Source organism: Anabrus simplex, chromosome 2, assembly GCF_040414725.1.
Source record: "Anabrus simplex isolate iqAnaSimp1 chromosome 2, ASM4041472v1, whole genome shotgun sequence".
Taxonomy (NCBI): Eukaryota; Metazoa; Arthropoda; class Insecta; order Orthoptera; family Tettigoniidae; genus Anabrus; species Anabrus simplex.
The window spans coordinates 1,236,955,513-1,236,974,521 of record NC_090266.1 but is presented as its reverse complement, the minus strand read 5'-3'; the positions used below and the strand labels follow the sequence as shown (position 1 = coordinate 1,236,974,521).

At 38.7% G+C, this 19,009-nt stretch overlaps 1 long non-coding RNA gene across 1 annotated transcript in view; it reads right to left on the bottom strand.

Annotated features, from left to right (window-relative positions):
- Positions 1-2,801, bottom strand: part of LOC137498430 (uncharacterized) — an 86,330-nt gene extending 83,529 nt beyond the window's left edge. Inside the window, exons 1-2 of the long non-coding RNA XR_011017805.1 lie at positions 2,665-2,801; positions 2,449-2,516 (exon numbers count right to left, since the gene is read on the bottom strand). This is a non-coding gene — a long non-coding RNA (uncharacterized lncRNA). The remainder of the gene's footprint in view (positions 1-2,448; positions 2,517-2,664) is intronic.
- Between the last annotated feature and the right edge of the window lie 16,208 nt (positions 2,802-19,009).

The following is a 19,009-nucleotide window of genomic DNA, read 5'->3' as shown; positions in this document are numbered from 1 at the left end:
GAATAAGACAGAATAGGGTCTGATGTACTAGAAGAAAATGAATTAGCAAGGGTCATGCCCGTGGATGGGACTCACGAAGTCATTTATTGTAAACCCTACATTGTTAAAAATTTGTCAACGAAGGTAATATGATGAAAGACGCTGCGTCAATTTATGTAATTATTAGGGAGAATTTTAAGATGATAATTATAGAAATATTCTAGTTTATGAATTTGGAATCTGAGGAAAATAATGTGAAGAAAATTTTCAACAGGAGAATTTTATTTGAGATTTTCTCATTAAATAGAGAAAGAGATAATTCCATCATTGACGATTATTGAGTCAAAGAATTATTTATTTTAATTAAAAATAATCTGATTTTAGTAGAGAAGGTCTTCTCATAAATTGAGTTTATTATTTTATTACGTTCAATATAGGCTAACATGTATCTGTATTTTTACAGAAATTTATATCAGCTGAATTTTGGGGAAGAAATTCCATTATATCAAAGAATTACCGACTGAGAAGATAGAATTAAAAGTCCAAGATTTTGTTCAAATTTGAGTTTTTGGTCAAGAGTGTTTAGTTATAATAAATGTTTAAGACCTTATTTAGTGTTTATTTTTATTGTCGCTAGTCCTTAAGCTATCCCTGCCCTTAAAATTATTTTGCAAAGCCAGAAAACGAACGGTCTGCGACTGAGATTCTCGTTCTCCGGCTGAGTAGCCAGGTAAGAAGGGGGCAGTACTAAATGCTTTTATCGAACACTTGCAGGACAAAATTCTGGCACTACAATTCATTAAAGCTGTAGCGAACAATACTATATCCAAAAAAACCGACGGACAGAAAAACGCATGCTTTGTGAGAAACATATTCAAGAAAACGCCTGATAAGATTTTTCTTGAGATGTACAATGTTTTAAAGCGAATATTGAAAACAACACGTGCAGGACGAAATTCCGGCATTTCAATACTTTAAATCTGGAGCGAACGAAGCCATATCGAAAAGCCGAAGGATAAGAAAACCAAAACTTATGTTGAAGCTGCAGCATCGTAAGAGGCTAATAAAGGAGCCCCAGGGACTCTGAACGTCGGAGCGTAGACGGGGCGCTGAGCTGAGTCTCATCATTGCTTCTGCTTGTGCTACGCTCTTTCTCTAAGAAACCAATCGATAAGCAACATGTGTGCTACAGAATTCATCTCGTTATCTAACACAAAGAAACCTGCTAATATAAAATCTTAACTTGAAGCTGCAGGCAACAAATCAATTACTAAGAAACCGACTGGTAAGAAAACTGAATTTTGTATAATACCGCTTAGTATACGTGATGACTCACCGGGTAGAAATACTTCGAAGACCTGACAGACGCACAAAAATCTTTCATTGAAATTTTTGTTTCTGTACAGTCAACAAAGCTATATCCAAGAAACCGACCGATAAGAAAAAAACTACTTTGAAGCTGCACTCAAAGACCGACTCATAAAAAAGCTAGTTTGTTATTTGTTGCAAGACTAGTGTTTAGTTTAAGCGCTATATGCATAGAGAGCAAAGAACTGACTTTTTCTTCGGAAACATTATAGCAAGAGGGTAAGAAAGAATTTGGATCTAACACATTTGATGAATTCCGTATATACGCGATGAAAAACATGTATGTATAGTTTTCATTGTCATAATTACACATCAACGAATGTAATGACACAAGATTTGTTCTCTATTCCACGGTATATAATGCAAATAGAACGTTGATATAGTTCTTCTATTTCTAAATCACTTAGCACACTAAATCTATTAGGTAGAAAAACTTGGAAGTCCTCACAGACGCATGAAATCCTTTCCCCAAATTTTGTTTTTAATTTTCGTAGCGAAATCACTTTAAATTGCTGATTTAGCGGTAGACTCGTCATCGGCCTGGTGGCAGGAGTTGAAACATGACCTATCTGGTTAATCTTCTCCATTGTTTTTCTACAAAAAGGCGAAATATTTTTTGATTTTTAAAAAACAATGTAAACAAATGAGATCGATAAAAAGATTGAAACGTAGCTAAGATGTGCACGTTGAAGACGGCTCGGAGAATGACGATGTCTGTAGCTTGAAAGATGAAGCAGCCTAAAGTAAAGTTGTTTTTTGTAGAAGCATTTGCGTCGCACATAGTGATGATAGGATAGGAAAGGGCTCTGAATCGGGGGCTCGAAGGTTAGTCGGACCGTCAAGAGCTAGCCTAGCCTTCTTTACTGAGCTAAACTACATGCAGCTCGAAGGTTAGTCAGGTCATAAACAGCTAGCGTAGAAGCACTTGTGTCGCACATTGTGATGATAGGATAGGAAATGGCTACGAGTGGGGCAACAGCTAGCCTAAACTTCTTTACTGACCTAAAATATATACAACTCGTAGATCTTCATCAGCTAGCGTAGAAGTAAAGTTGCTTTCCAAAAATGCAAGCACTAACCAACAGTTTGCAGTAGGCTTACCTTAAAATGTGCACGTGAAAATCTGAAGAATGCTCACTGGAATAATATTGACAGCGGACGATGATTTTCTAAAAAAAAAAAAAACAAAAAAAAAGAAATCGTAAATACAAGAAAATCTAAAATCAATAATAATAATAATAATAATAATAATAATAATAATAATAATAATAATAATAATAATAATAATAATATTAATATTCAAATAATTAAACTTACTTTTTTCAGTTACGATGGTTTGCTTCGTTGAAGATGAGGGAATACAGTAAACTGCCTATTCGTTTTATATGCGCACACGATTTTATATCATCACCACTTTACACACACGGGCACTGCAACTGTTATGCGTCTTAAACAAAGATTACATCCGTTGGACTGCGACTTGTTAGTAGGCAGCAAAGCAAAAGTGCGTCCGTCTGCAGTACAGTTGTAACAAAATTTTACGCACTGACTTTCTTCCTCAAAGAAACGGTCGGTATAGTTAAAAACTACAAAAGCACAGGCCTTCAGGTTAAGCAGTTGACTAAGGCCCTTTTCCTAGCTCTTCGTTCCCGTGTCGGTATCCCCTGACTGGTCTAAGAGAAGAGCTCTTAACAGGGAGTGACTCGGGACCCTGAGCTTAGTCTAAGCGAAAGAAACGTGCTAAGTTTACAACAACGAGCCGTGAGCTGAGTATAAGCATTGCTTGTATCGCGCTGTAGATGAGAGCGATACTAGACGGGGCCGTGAGCTGAGTCTAAGCATTGTTCTGTCGTGCTGTAGTTGGGAAGCGATCCTCGGGCCCTGAGCTGGGCGCGGCTAACGGTATCCCCTGCCTGTTAACTTAGAAGCGGCCCCTCGTGGCCTTGAGCTGGGCAAAAAGTTGCTCTAAGAGTGCGGCTTTTAAAACATCTATGGTATTCCCTGACTGTTAACTTGGAGCGATCCCTAGGGGCCTTGAGCTGAGTCTAAGCATTGCTTGTGTCGACCTGTAGTTGGGAGAGAGATCCTAGGGAACCTGAGCTGAGTCTAAGAGAAAGAAACGTGCTAAGTTGGCAACAACGCGCCGTGGGCTGAGTCTAAGCATTGCTTGTGTCGAGCTGTAGTTGGGAGAACGATCCTCGACGGGACCGTGAGCTGAGTAAGCATTACTTGTGTCGAGCTGTAGGTGGGGAGCGATCCTGGGGCCCTAAGCTGGGGGCGGTCGACGGTATCCCCCGCCTGTTAATTTAGGGAGCTGGGGCCCAACACTTAGGGTATTTACTGCCTAGCGACTTCGGAGCCCTGAGCTAGTATGAGTCTCTAGGGCTTTAGCGACTGAACATGAGTGAGATACTGTTGAGTAATTTCTTATGATACAGCTGCGAGCGAGCGATGGACTTCGAACTCAGCGGAAAGTGCTGTGCGCGACATTCCAATTGATAAGCGAAAGTGCGCTAGCCGAGTCTAACACCAGCTTAAAGTTCACTTTCTTCTCCCAGCAAATACGACATCGAACAACAAAGTTTATGCAAGAGATTACAAACACATCCCCTGTAAAAGTAACGGTATTTCTTGACCGATACCCATGCATCTAAAACCCGGTGCCGAAACATAGCCTACTCCAGCATCAACGGAGTCTGCTCAAAGCTTAACGTCCTTATTCGAAACCCGGTGCCGGCACATAGCCTACTCCAGCACCAAGGGGTCAGTACAAGGCTTAAGGTCGCTGGAATTAAATGCAGGCTTTTCACACCCAATTTAATATGTAGAAATTCTTTCCTATCCTATCATCACAATGTGCGACACAAGTGCTTCTACGCTAGCTGTTTATGACCTGACTAACCTTCGAGCAGCATGTATTTTAGCTCAGTAAAGAAAGCTAGGCTAGCTGTTGACGATTAACCTCCGAGACCCACTCCTAGCCCTTTCCTATCATCACAATGTGCTACACAAGTGCTTCTACGCTAGCTGTTTATGACCTGACTAACCTTCGAGCAGCATGTATTTTAGCTCAGTAAAGAAGGCTAGGCTAGCTGTTGACGGTCCGACTAACCTTCGAGCCCCCGATTCAGAGCCCTTTCCTATCCTATCATCACTATGTGCGACACAAGTGCTTCTACGCTAGCTGTTTATGACCTGACTAACCTTCGAGCAGCATGTATTTTAGCTCAGTAAAGAAGGCTAGGCTAGCTGTTGGCCGTCCGACTAACCTTCGAGCCCCCGATTCAGAGCCCTTTCCTATCCTATCATCACTATGTGCGACACAAGTGCTTCTACGCTAGCTGTTTATGACCTGACTAACGTTCGAGCTGCATGTAGTTTAGCTCAGTAAAGAAGGCTAGGCTAGCTCTTGACGGTCCGACTAACCTTCGAGCCCCCGATTCAGAGCCCTTTCCTATCCTATCATCACTATGTGCGACGCAAATGCTTCTACAAAAAACAACTTTACTTTAGGCTGCTTCATCTTTCAAGCTACAGACATCGTCATTCTCCGAGCCGTCTTCAACGTGCACATCTTAGCTACGTTTCAATCTTTTTATCGATCTCATTTGTTTACATTGTTTTTTAAAAATCAAAAAATATTTCGCCTTTTTGTAGAAAAACAATGGAGAAGATTAACCAGATAGGTCATGTTTCAACTCCTGCCACCAGGCCGATGACGAGTCTACCGCTAAATCAGCAATTTAAAGTGATTTCGCTACGAAAATTAAAAACAAAATTTGGGGAAAGGATTTCATGCGTCTGTGAGGACTTCCAAGTTTTTCTACCTAATAGATTTAGTGTGCTAAGTGATTTAGAAATAGAAGAACTATATCAACGTTCTATTTGCATTATATACCGTGGAATAGAGAACAAATCTTGTGTCATTACATTCGTTGATGTGTAATTATGACAATGAAAACTATACATACATGTTTTTCATCGCGTATATACGGCATTCATCAAATGTGTTCGATCCAAATTCTTTCTTACCCTCTTGCTATAATGTTTCCGAAGAAAAAGTCAGTTCTTTGCTCTCTATGCATATAGCGCTTAAACTAAACACTAGTCTTGCAACAAATAACAAACTAGCTTTTTTATGAGTCGGTCTTTGAGTGCAGCTTCAAAGTAGTTTTTTTCTTATCGGTCGGTTTCTTGGATATAGCTTTGTTGACTGTACAGAAACAAAAATTTCAGTGAAAGATTTTTGTGCGTCTGTCAGGTCTTCGAAGTATTTCTACCCGGTGAGTCATCACGTATACTAAGCGGTATTATACAAAATTCAGTTTTCTTACCAGTCGGTTTCTTAGTAATTGATTTGTTGCCTGCAGCTTCAAATTAAGATTTTATATTAGCAGGTTTCTATGTGTTAGATAACGAGATGAATTCTGTAGCACACATGTTGCTTATCGATTGGTATCTTAGAGAAAGAGCGTAGCACAAGCAGAAGCAATGATGAGACTCAGCTCAGCGCCAATTTGTTGCTAACCTACACTCCCTTAGAGTTCCCTTCGTAGCCCCTTACGATGCTGCAGATTCAAAGTAAGTTTTGTTTTAGTTATCGCTTGGTTTTTTGATATAGCTTTGTTCGCTTCAGCTTCAAAATATTGTAGTGCCGGAATTTTGTCCTGCAAGTGTTGTTTTAAATATTCGCTATGAAACATTCCACACCTCTTAAAATTTTTTTATCAGGTGGTTTCTTAAATTTTTATCGGAAAACATGAGTTTTTGCTGGCGGTCGGTTTTTTGGATCAACCTTTTTTCGCTAAAGCTTCAATGTATTGTAGTGCCAGAATTTTGTCCTGCAAGTGATGTTTTCAGTATTCGCTATAAAACATTGTACAGCTTGAACATTTCCTGAGAAAGCATGCGTTTTGTTGCTCTTCTTTAGAAAGTGTACATTATTGTTTTAGATGATAACAACACGTTTTTATATTACCATGTTCTGCTCGGTTAGTTTCTTGACTATTGCATAATGTATGCATTTGGCACACAAAATTCACGATCTGTTAAAAGAGCAAAAGGCGTACGTTCAAGTCGTTAGCCGTCTACACCTTCAACACCATCGCGATGTACTCACCTCTGGAAATGCCGCCTTCTGTATGCAAAAACGAATTCAATCACGTAAACATCATGTGCATACGATCGAACAAAATAAATGTTTATTGCTTCCTTTCTATGATAATAAACGTGTATGGGATACTGATTCCCTTACCAGTGTTCCATAGGGGTACAGCATCAACTAACACTTGTACATACAAGAATTGCATTAAGAAGGGGAAAGGTACACGAACATTGTAAGATAAAATTTGTACCTACAAGAATGGCATTTTCAATTAAGAAGGGAAGAAGTACACGAACATCAAACAGAAATCACTACGGCAAACGGTTTAAGATAAAACTTGTGCATGCAATACGTAATGAATAAAGTAGAATTGGCATATTCTTTTATTTTAGATTAGGTATTACCTTCTCCTTCTCCTTCTCCTCCTCCTCCCTCTCCCTCTTCTTCTGTGGAAGATACAGTTTGCTTAAATACTACATCACTCGAGGAAGAATAGTAAGTAAGTCAAGAAAGGTGTTCAAAACAGCAGATTCGTATGTATGTCATCGTCTCAGCTTGCTTTAAAAACTAAGAGCAGATCAGTAAGTATGTTTGAAGGGAATTTTTTTAAATAAAGATATCTCTCTGAACAGTGTTCTGTTCGGATCTAGTTTTTCCTACAAAAGTATCTCTTAACAGTGTTCTGAACACATGTTGTAGGTAACGACATGAATTATAGTATGCGATTCTAGCCTTAATCAGTTATTTACTGTTCTCAACACTTGTTGTATGTAACGACATCAACTATAGTATTTGATTCTAGTCTTAATCACTTATTTAGTGTTACGAACACTCGTTGTAGGTAACGACATGCGATTCTAGTCATACTATGTTCTGAACACAACAATATTTGTTCTTAACAGCATCTTCGTATGTATGTGATCAAGTCTAAACATGCACAACTATGATGATGTCATCGCTGCAGGTTAAAACAGAATAAGAGCACGTGCACACTCTTGCCTTTGCGATCCATGTTTAAACTTGTTCGATAGGGATATAAAGCTATGCCTTAACAGAAGAGGAAGAATAGGAAGAGGAGTAGGCCATAACAGCCTATGTATAGCCGCCATCTTGTGTAGTAGCCTCCAAGGTAGCTTTCTTCATAACAGCCTATGTATAGCTGCCATCTTTTTCAGTATATGACTTGACAGAGGAGGAGGTCATAACAGCCTATGTATATCCGCCATCTTTTTCATTATATGACTTGACAGAGGAGGAGGTCATAACAGCCTATGTATAGCCGCCATCTTGTGCAGTAGCCTCTAAGCTAGCTTTCTCCATAAGAGCCTGTGTATAGCCGCCATCTTGCGCAATCGCCCCCTAGGCCGTCTCATAAGAGCAGCCACGATCTTGTGCAATCGCCCATAGCCGGCATCTCGAGCAGCATCTTGGTTAAAAAACTAAGATAATAGTATGTTGAGAAGGGCAGATCGGTAAGTATGTTGAGAAGGGCAGCTTGCTTTATATCTATGATCGTAGTAAGTTGAATAGGGCAGCTTGTTTGTTTGCGGCGTGGCTAAATCGCGCGCTATAAAGTTTACTTCCGTCAAGATAACAGTAAGCCATGTTCATATAGTTAAAGGTAGGGGCTGACAGTTGTGAAAAATCACATGGAATTTCAATTTTCGCTCGCCCTCGTGCCTACGGTGGCAACTGTGAATTTTTAGTGCCGTCAAGATGGCAGCACTGAACTTAGCGATGCAAGATGGCAGCTGACAGGTGTCAAAAAGCACGTGGAATTTCAAATTTCGTGCATCTACGTGTCTAAGGTGGAAAAAATGAAGTTTAGTGCCGTCAGGATGACAGCACTGAGGTTAGCGATGCAAGATGGCCGATGACAGCTTTCAATAAAGCACATGGCTGTCAAAAAGCACGTGGAATTTCAAATTGCCCGCCACCGCATGCATAAGGGTGAGGTTTAGTGCCGTAAAGATGACAGCACTGAGGTTAGCGATGCAAGATGGCCGATGACAGCTGTCAAGAAAGCACATGGCTGTCAAAAAGCACGTGGAATTTCAAATTGCCCGCCACCGCATGCATAAGGGTGAGGTTTAATGCCTTAAAGATGACAGCACTGAGGTTAGCGATGCAAGATGGCCGCTGACAGCTGTCAGAAAAGCACGTGGCTTTGTTTACGAACAAGAGCACGAGGCTTGTTTAAGGATGGCCGTTGACAGCTGTGGAAAAGCACGTGGAATTTCAAATTGCCCTCCTCAACATGTCTTAAGTGGCATCCATGCGGTTTAGTGCCCTAAGGATGTCAGCACTGAAGTTAGCGATCGTCTGTTGTTTAAGGATGGCCTCTGACAGCTGTCAAAAAGTACGTGGCTGTCAGCTTGACAGCTGTCAATAAGCACATGGATTTTCAAATTGCCCCCTACCACGAGCCTAAGGTGGTAGCTACAAGTTTTAGTACTGTTAAGAGGGCAGCACTGAGGTTAGCGATGCGTTTTTGTTTAAATATGGCGGATGACAGCTGTCAAAAGCACGTGGCTTTGAAAATAAGAGCACTTGGCTTACTTTACAAACATAAGCACGTGATGATGACGTCACGGTCACGTGGTCCTGACGTCACGGGGTCATTGACCTTGGCCGGATTCAATGACCTCGAGTGCTGACGCAGAAGAAAAAATGCTGACTCAGCGTATTTAGAACTCTCCTTGCACCCCTACTTTGATATTATATTATATTATATTATATTATATTATATTATATTATATTATATTATATTATATTATATTATATTATATTATATTATATTATATTATATTATATTATATTATATTATATTATATTATATTATATTTACCATTTTAAGAGTTATTTTTATTTAATCTCTAAATTGCTATGAACCCTATTTTACCAAAAGGTATGTTAGGGTTGTAGTTGATACAAAATATACAATTTCTCTGATAAAATTCAATACATAAACAGCAAAATAGACATGAACAGAAATGGAAAGATAAAAGTATGATATGTTAAACAGCTAATAAGCAGGCAATATCAAATTATATGTGTTTAAATACATAATCAATAAATTCTGAAAATTGAGGGTTGATAGCCCACAAAATTTACTATAGTCCAGGATGATTCAAGTTTGTCTTTCTGGTTCTCTGTGTTTCGGGCACATGGAAGCAGGTAGTTCGTTAGTAAAGCAATTACAATTATTATTATTATTATTATTATTATTATTATTATTATTATTATTATTATTATTATTATTATTATTATTATTATTATGTCCGCCTCCGTAGCGTAACGGTTAGTGTTATTAGCTGCTGTCCTTGGAGGCCCGGGTTCGATTCCGGGTACTGCCAGAAATTTACGAATGGCAGGAGGGTCGGTACATGCAGCTCACCTCCTGTGCCTGAAAAGAGCTGCACCACCTCGGGATGAGGACACGAGTTTACCTTATTATTATTATTATTATTATTATTATTATTATTATTATTATTATTACGTCCGACTGGTGATCAATATCTTGGACTTTAGACCTCAGGGCCCTGAGTTCGATTCCCGGCTTGTTCGAGGTTACCTGCAGAGGGCATGTCCTTTTCCCCTGGCCTTCTATAGACACTGTACATTCACTTGACACGGGAACTGCTGCCACATGTCGTACACGTTTTCATGCCCCTTATCTCATGAAATGTAGACATCTGTAATGGAAATACTGCGAACGTATTTTATTTCAGAACTCCCTCCCAACAGTTGCCGAATGTGGGGGATGCTAGCAGATATATGACCTACGTTCCAGCTATTTCCCGGGTCGTGGAAATGTTGGGGGGTATATCTCGAAACTTCATTACCCTTGACTGTAAGATGTTGTCTTCCTGGAGGCTACTTATCTTCTCGCAGCGTGAAGAGAGGTGAGATATTACATTTAATGCTGTCTTTAAGTTTTACACCATATGTATTTTGGGTGCCCCCTGAGGATAAAGTAGATAACATTGGTCATCGTTAGGAAAATTCTCCTAAAAATATCACCTCGTCGTCTTACATAAGTGGGAATTTCATATGGGTCTGTTCAAGAGACTACTTAAATCCATATACAATAACTGAGACAACCAGCTGACCCCTTTACGTAGGTGCACATTTTATGGATGGAGCTTGGAAAATGTATACTGTAGGCGAATAGACCCACATTTAATATTCTTCTCGGACGAGGCTTGGTTCCATCTCCACACTGGAGTGCTGTTAAACACTGTGTGTTGTGCTATTAGTGGTGAACGAATCACAGGAATGCCTTAAGTGAGTTCGCCCTTTTACGGAGAAATAACTGCCAGGGAGCAGATGATTCCATGAGAGAAATTCACAAGTTCTTCCCCAGTAAGCTCTCACTGTGTACTGCTGTCACTGCCCGCAGCCAGTTGACGTGTGGGGACATCCACCCTGCGTGTAATCATTTTAAGGGGGAAAACTCAAGTCTTCTTGGTTCTTGAGTAATAAGAAACAGAACTTGGGACACATGTCCTGCTTGTTGAAGCGGGAGACAATTGACTTATTCTGTGGGCGTGTTTATGGAGCAAGCACACGTGTGGTCTCACGCCTGACTGCTACTAAAATCCACCCAATGTCAGATTTATGGCTGAAAGGAGCATGCGTTCAACCTCCTATAACGGCACTATGAGCTGTTCCGTTCCTATATACAGTACCTGATATATGAAATCTAGGTAAAAACATGTATAAAAATTAGAGCTGATTAATCAAACCGATTAACCGATTAATCTAAAATACGATTAACCGATTAACGCGCTTTATCCGATTTAACTGATTAAAACATAGTGTGGTGAAGGAAAAATAAATATTTTTCGTGGCACTAAACCTCAGTATAGTACCGTATTATTATTATTTGCCATTTAGTGTACTAGTCCCAGCTATTGTATGATTGACAGGTCATTAAAGTAAGCTGATGTTCATATCTTTCTTTGAGAAAGGAAATTAAATGTCATATGGCTTTTAGCGCCGGGATATCCCAGGTCGGGTTCGGCTCGCCAGGTGCAGGTCTTTCTATGTGACTCCCGTAGGCGACCTACGCGTCGTGATAAGGATAAAATGATGATGAAGACAACACATACACCCATCCCCCTTGACGTAGGAATTAACCAATTAAGGTTAAAATCCTCGACCCGGCCGAGAATCGAACCCGGGACCCTCTGAACCGAAGGCCAGTACGCTGACCGTTCAGCCAACGAGTCCGACAGGAAAAGAAATATTACCTCCTTAATGACTTTCTTCTAAATCAAGAGTTCTGACCATTTACAAACTATAGGAAAAGAAATACGGACAGGCTATTGTATATTTGTGGACCTTTACAAATACATTCAGGCGGCATAAGGACAAAGGAGGGAAAGGTCCTTGAAGGGACTTTCATTAAGGAATTTCCAGGTAACGTGCAAATGGACAGGTACCAATTGCTACAAAGAGACAATAGAAAACGTGACGATTTAAACCTCAGTTCATGTGTGGTTGTGATTCAGAAGACAGCATATATTTACATTCAGTGTTTGTGAATTTCAAGTAATAATATAGCTTATGTACCGATGCGAGGAGACTTGGCGCAAGTTTCGGATTTAAACTAAGCCTTTGTGGTAAGCTGGCAGACAGAAAATAATGTTTTGTAACAAATTAGGAAAATCGTTCAATTATACTGGTATTAAATTGCCTTCAATATCATCTTAAACATGTTCATCCTTTGCAAGGTGTATCTGCATCTATCAATGTCATCTTTTCAGTCACCTGATAGTGCAACCTGTGTCGTCGAATAAGGAAACTGAAATTGGGAATCAACTAGTGAACTGGATTGTGCAGGATTGTAGGCCGGTCAACATTGTCTCTGACTGTGCTCTTTAAGAGGTTTTACGGGGACCTCTCAATTTTCACACTTACCACGATGTATGACGTAGAAAGATCAAAATTATTAGATGAACTGAAACGAGCAGAATTTATTAATCTCACGTCTAATCGTAGCTACTTGGTGGAGTTAGAGATCCACATTGGGAATATATCGTAATTCCAAATTACAAGTTAAACATGTTAGAGAAAACCATGTCTGCACGGAAGAGTTTGAACATGTAATTAGTGAAAGGGGTTTGGAAGATAAATTTGACGCTGTTTGCACCGACAATGAAAGAAATATCTTTTTAGGAGTTGAGAGAACGATGTACAATAACTTTCGGTGTGCAGCAGAAGTTCTACAATTATTAAGTTTAAATAAAGCTATCGAGGATGCTGTTATCGAAACATTATTTTCAAAGTGTAGGGAAATAGTGTGAAATTTGAAACACAGCCCTTATCTAGAAAACTAGCTTGATAAAAAGCTTGAAAACAAGGCCTTGATGCATGTAAATTGAAATAGGACATAGTTACTCGATGGAATAGCACATATTTGATGTTCGAGAGCCTTATGAAAGCTAAAATGGGTATTATAGACATCCTGTCGACCCACACTTCTAATATGAGACCTCTAAAAACAACAGAATGGGAGATGATAGAAAAAGTTATTGTGTGTCTGAAGCCGCTCCGATGTCGATCCTCGGTACATAGCTAGATTTAAAAAGACTCCTGTAGGAAATTTAATGGGCAGGATGAATGATTGGTGACATTTGAAGACATACCATGAAGGCAATGCGCTCAATCCTAGATTTAAATATCTTTGAATATTAAAAAGGTGAATCCATGTAGAAAAGAATTTTGGAGAGAGAGACGTAGATGGAGTAAAACCGCGCAGCAAGAAGAGGAATCTGAATTTTGAAACCTACGAAGAAGAACAGTTTCAGTTTCGAGTTCGGCACCACTTGTGATGGAGATTGCAGTCTACAAGTCGTTGGTGGAACTAGAAAATGACCTCATAGACCTTCTGCAGTGGTAGCAAATACATTTAGTTCTGCTTCCACATCTCACATGCATAGCGAAAGGAATAACCGCATTGCATTCTAGCTACTTCAATTCCCTGTGAAATAGTGTTCAGTGATGCTGTAAATATTGTTATTCTACTAAGAGGCGGACGGTCCTCAGTTCTGAACATTTCAACGTACTGACATGTCTAAAGTCCTGGAGCAAAGAGGTGTGACTAAGTAACTATCAACTTCAGAGTTTCAAACTTTCGTATCATTAAATCATTAATATTGAAGTACCTGTATATTAAAATATTAACTGCTTTTTATTTTATTTTTATTACCTGAATGCCAACAATACAATTAAAATTTCAAAAGTATTCTTCTTTATAGCATATTGAATTATACAGATATATTAAGCCAGGTGTTTTTCTTGAATTTATACTCTGTGAACCCGATTAAAATTCAATTAATCGATTAAAGGTATTCGGTTAACCGTTCAAAATTTGTAATCGATTGACAGCTCTAATAAAAATATCGAGAAACACTCTTTAAGGGCTGTGTGTGTGTGTGTGTGTGTGTGTGTGTGAGAGAGAGAGAGAGAGAGAGCACTGAACGGACTGCGAACATTTTCACTATCAGCTGTCAGAGAGAAGTTGTGACACAAATATGTACGGAAGGATTAGCGCCAAGTGTATTGTTGTATGTATAGTACAGTCTGCTCTTTAACACACGTGGTTCTGTTATGACAAGCGGAAGAGTGATAGTCAATGACTCCGAATCCCAGAAAATGCACATGGAGTTTCTGAAATGAAAATTTATGTCTCATTTGTTCAGATTCTGCACAAATCCGGAGTTTCCGTCCAGTCACTACAAGACAGGGAGCTTGTTTTCAAGTGGAACAATTTATACGAATGTTATAATTTAAAGTAGGTAGTTTCAAGTGCGGCAACGTGTATTAAATAGGCAAGTACGAGGCGAGTTTAGCTTGCATTTGGGAGATGGTGGGCTCGAATCCTTGTTTTCAATGGTTTTCCATTTTCACACCAGGTAAATACTGGGGCTGTACCACGGCCGCCACCTTCCCATTCCTAATCCAGCGACGTTAAACAAGCGAGTGTGTTCTTTTGCTTGGCTCGGGTAATTATAAGTTTTCAACCGATCACTTTCCTTTTTGTATCAAGAAGTTTACTAGGCAGTTAGGAGTGAAGTAGAATACTGTACCACGCATAGTGGGTAATTTCTAGCATTCAGCCAGCCAAAAATAAAATTTTCCATCACTGTCTTTGGTGCGCATTTTCCGTTAGCCGTGTATTGAAAGCGATGACGTCGACATGGTTCTGCATGTTCAGACTTGTTCTTTATTAAGGTAAACTCAAGCCTTTATAGATGATGTGAGTGTGAATATTTTCGGTAGGTGTAAGGAGGCAAAGAGAATGCATTAAGTAGAACATTTTGAATTGAATCAAATATTTAGTGTGTAATTATTTACAAAATTAAACAATTCAATACCGGTTATACAACAGTCTTGGTTATGCTGTCGACAAGTTTGCTGTACTCATTAAAAGGTTACTACGAAGAGGTAGCATGCTTCCAAAATTGTAATGCCCCCTGGAAAATTCAAATGAAACAAAACATTTATTGTTTATAAAATTATTTTAAAATATATTATACTACTTATGTTATGTTTTACAAAAACTTCATTGCACTTCTTACCTTGTTGTTATTCATGTGTTGTTATTCATGAAGGGAAAAGTTCATCCATACACTGTGTATTAGGATTAGGTCCATCCGAATCATCCGAACCATTTTTACTTCGATGCTTGTAATGACGTTGACGGGGTATGCATAAAGCTGCATCGATTGATATCTTACTGTGGAGAGGAATGATGTCCCAAGAAGCATTTACGAAAGGAGCAGCATACGAAGATAAAAAACCTGGTGGTAAACATCGAATCAGCATGCATATTCATAGTTTTGTTTGTTATCAAGGCGATTGTCTGTAACCGTGTAGTCTTCTTCTCCTTTCTGTTCCATAGTGTACGATGTAGAAGCACACACTAATGTTCATGATAAAGGGCTATCCTTATTTATAGTCTTGCAACAATATTCGTTAGCGGATGGTAAGTAACATCACTCATGTGTGTTAGCAGGAATGTTTTCAGATGTTTCAAATTCTAAACGAATATCGGCAGGGAATTCTTTTATAGATTTTCATGATAAGAGCAATCCGTGCTTTATTTCTAAATTCTTCAGGAGAAAAAAGCGGACGATCTTCTTTCTGATAATACGATGGCTGGAATTTACAAAACGTGTCATTAAGCATCACAAATAAATTTTTCTCAAAATTAATGTCCATGTTTTCGTATGGATGGGTAATTCCGTTGAGGTAGAGCCGAATATTTCTTAATTTACAGTGATCGATCTGTGAGCTATCTTTTTCATGGGTGAATTTACGATGGATTTGAAATCCAAAAATAATATACGAAGGCTTTTCAGTAAAACGTGATGTTTTAACAGCCCAGCTATGCTTGTTTGTAGGCGGTAACACAGGATATTCATGCAGTTAACAACTTCGAAAAAGTACAGGTAATGGTGTATCATTTTCTACAATCTTGAGTAATCTAAATTTTTCTCGATATCATAATGTTACATGAGAAATCCTCCACAATATACGATGAAGTGTAATTTTCGATTCTACTGGTGTTTCTGCTGCTTTAAGAGAATTGTAATCACTTCGATTACAGATCAGAATTAGCTTTTGTTTGGCGTTAATTATAAAACGTTTAAGGTCTCCTGCGAAGCCAATAATATATTTTAATGATAGCATACCTGTAAAAGTTCCGTCCTGATTAATCATCCAGTTGTAAGTAGTTGTTCGACACCATCTTGCCATCCGTAAAAGATTACTTTCTTCATCACAAAGGAAGGGTAGAGTTTCATTGCACCTGTATTGCCAACAAACTTCGATCTATCTATTTCGACATTATTTACTTCATATCGCGCTTCAGAAAAGAGAAAACTAGACCATGGTTGTATAGTTGAGATGTGCTTGGTCCACTTCCACCTTACTTATCTAGTTGTCCTTCAATATAGAGGTAGTTTTCGTGTGGTAAGGTGTATACATCTTGCTGATTAATAATACAGTGGATTTCATCATTGTTACTTAATCCAAACGTAAAAGGTTGATAAGAATGAAGCTCACTTCGTACTAAACCTTCACGAGTTTCTACTGTATGTCTAGCATTTCCCCCATTTTGTTGTTGTAGCGTATAACCTAAATTTTGGAGTATCTGCTTATGGTTATCTGTTATTTAGATGAGTCGTCGCAAACATGTAGTAAGTCTTCGGAATGTACACCGTGTTTTATAGATGTTTTTCATACTGGTTTAAGATGAAGTTTGTAAGCTACGTACGTGCGCCAATCTAAATTAATAAACTGATTATGTTTATTTACAAGCCTAAGAGTGATGTTACTAATGTGTTTTACAGACACAAGATGATAAAGAACTACTCACGGTTTCTCACGAATAGTTTATCCACGTTCCTCTGTAATAATAAAGTCGTGCAGGACGTGTGAAGTTTGTTGATTACTATTTAAGTCTGTAATAATATTACAAGTAATGTTCACATGATGATCATAGAAAATTGTTATAGGTTGATCAGACTCGTAACGTACGTTCGGTATGAACTCCCTTGGTGAAAATCCAAGCAATGGTCCAATCGAATCAGGTTGTGATTTGAAGTCAATTTTAAATGATGACTCAATAACATATTTATGTTTGATGTTGCTTATAGTAATTGAGAACTTTATATATGATTACTAAATCTCTCTTCTCTAAACTGTTCAATTAACATACTTTTAATGTAGTCATGAATATCGTTTGCTGAACAACTGCCTGATGGTAGCGTTATCACATACTCATCGTAATAGAACTTGTTTACACCATCACGCATATTATAGATTTTATTGTAGCTTAAACGATACTAGTCGAAGACTATGTGGCTGATAACTGAGTTTGATCTGTGGATTAAAGTAGACGGTTGTTTCAGGTCCTTCTCCACGTACAGCGAACGTTCTTTCACCGTTAGTCATCACGTGCACATTAATGCTCTTTGTCTACTGTCTGGGTTTGATATAAGAATATAAGACATAATCTTCCGCACATGCGTGTATTGAATTTTTGCACACGGTTTTTATTGTAAATAATGTCTGCGCTGCTTCCGAAACAACATATGAGCTCAAATGGAGGAGGTAAGTCTCCATAGCTATCGAAATACTATACTTTAGATTTACGTTTTACGTAGGCAACGTAATGAGTTCCAGGTCCGCGACTGTTGTCTAAGTTAATTACAGCACTCTCACGTTCACGTGGGCACGCTGGTAGTTGATCACTCATACACACACCTCGAAAATAATGAATTCCTATTTGTTAGCTAACGTAAACACTTCTTTATGGGTTAGAGATCGATGTGTTAGTGCATTCAGTAGACGTTTTTTTGGAGATATGTAGATGCCAAGCCCTTTTTTGTATGGCGCTAGCTTCATGTGTTGCCTTTGCCTCGTAATGCAATTGCCTCCATCGTCTTGCTGCAATATATAGGCACCACCCAGGAAAGACCCCAAAGCTGCTAGTCCAGCAAACAGTGCATGAAGAATTCCTCCTCGTTTTGGTGCAGCAATAATTCGTGCACGTTTACAAAACACTGCTCTGCACTCTTGTTGCGCGTAAAGCCTTAGTAATAGCTACATGTGAATTTTATTTCCCTTGTGCAGCCTTCACAACAGCTTTCCATCCAACAGTTTTAGTTTTCTCCTTCTTCATATCGTTTGGATATCGTTGTTTCACCATTCTGCACACGACTTCACTCGTCAAGAGCAAATTACAATCAAATCGTTACCTCTTGTTTCGTTTGATATATATTACTATTGCCTACTTTATTATTCAGTTACCATGAAGATTATAAAGGAGCAAGACACACTACCTGTTAGTGACCTTGTGCCACATCTCTTACTTAGTTCTATTACAACTATAAAAAGGACGTCATGGAACGATGTTTCCTTTTACTGTTCGATGTATTATATCTGGCCCATCGGCATGTGGAAGACAAATCTTTTACTCACATTCATTACTTCTGTAAATGGTATTCGCTTCTAGAATTTTTACGTTTTCGCAAAGTCACTCTATCAACCGCTATATACTATTCTACAAATTGTAATGCACGATCTGGTTAAGGATTTAATAAAATAATATGAATTTAATTCACATTAGCAAGTAGCATCACCAGACGATGTGCTTCCCAATTCTCTTATGATCTTTACGATGTCGCAATAGAACAGCAAAACGTTATTCGTGCACACTTTAATATGGGGCGACATAAATATGTAGATTGCATCTACTTATATTAAACCTATTCTCGTGTGCCTAAAGGATTGATGCGCGACAACGCAAATATTTTTATGCTTTTTCTGCAAGATGAGCGCAACATGTAGCATGTGTATAATGATCATATTAACACATATATAACATTTAATTACTTCAAATGTATGTTCGCCACTTGATCAAAAGCCACCACCATGTAACATCCAGCAAAGAGATTACAAAGCACATAATCCGTGCTCGAAACAATATTCGCCAAAAATTGAAAAGCTTAAATGTATTCAGACACTGATTTATTTTTGAAA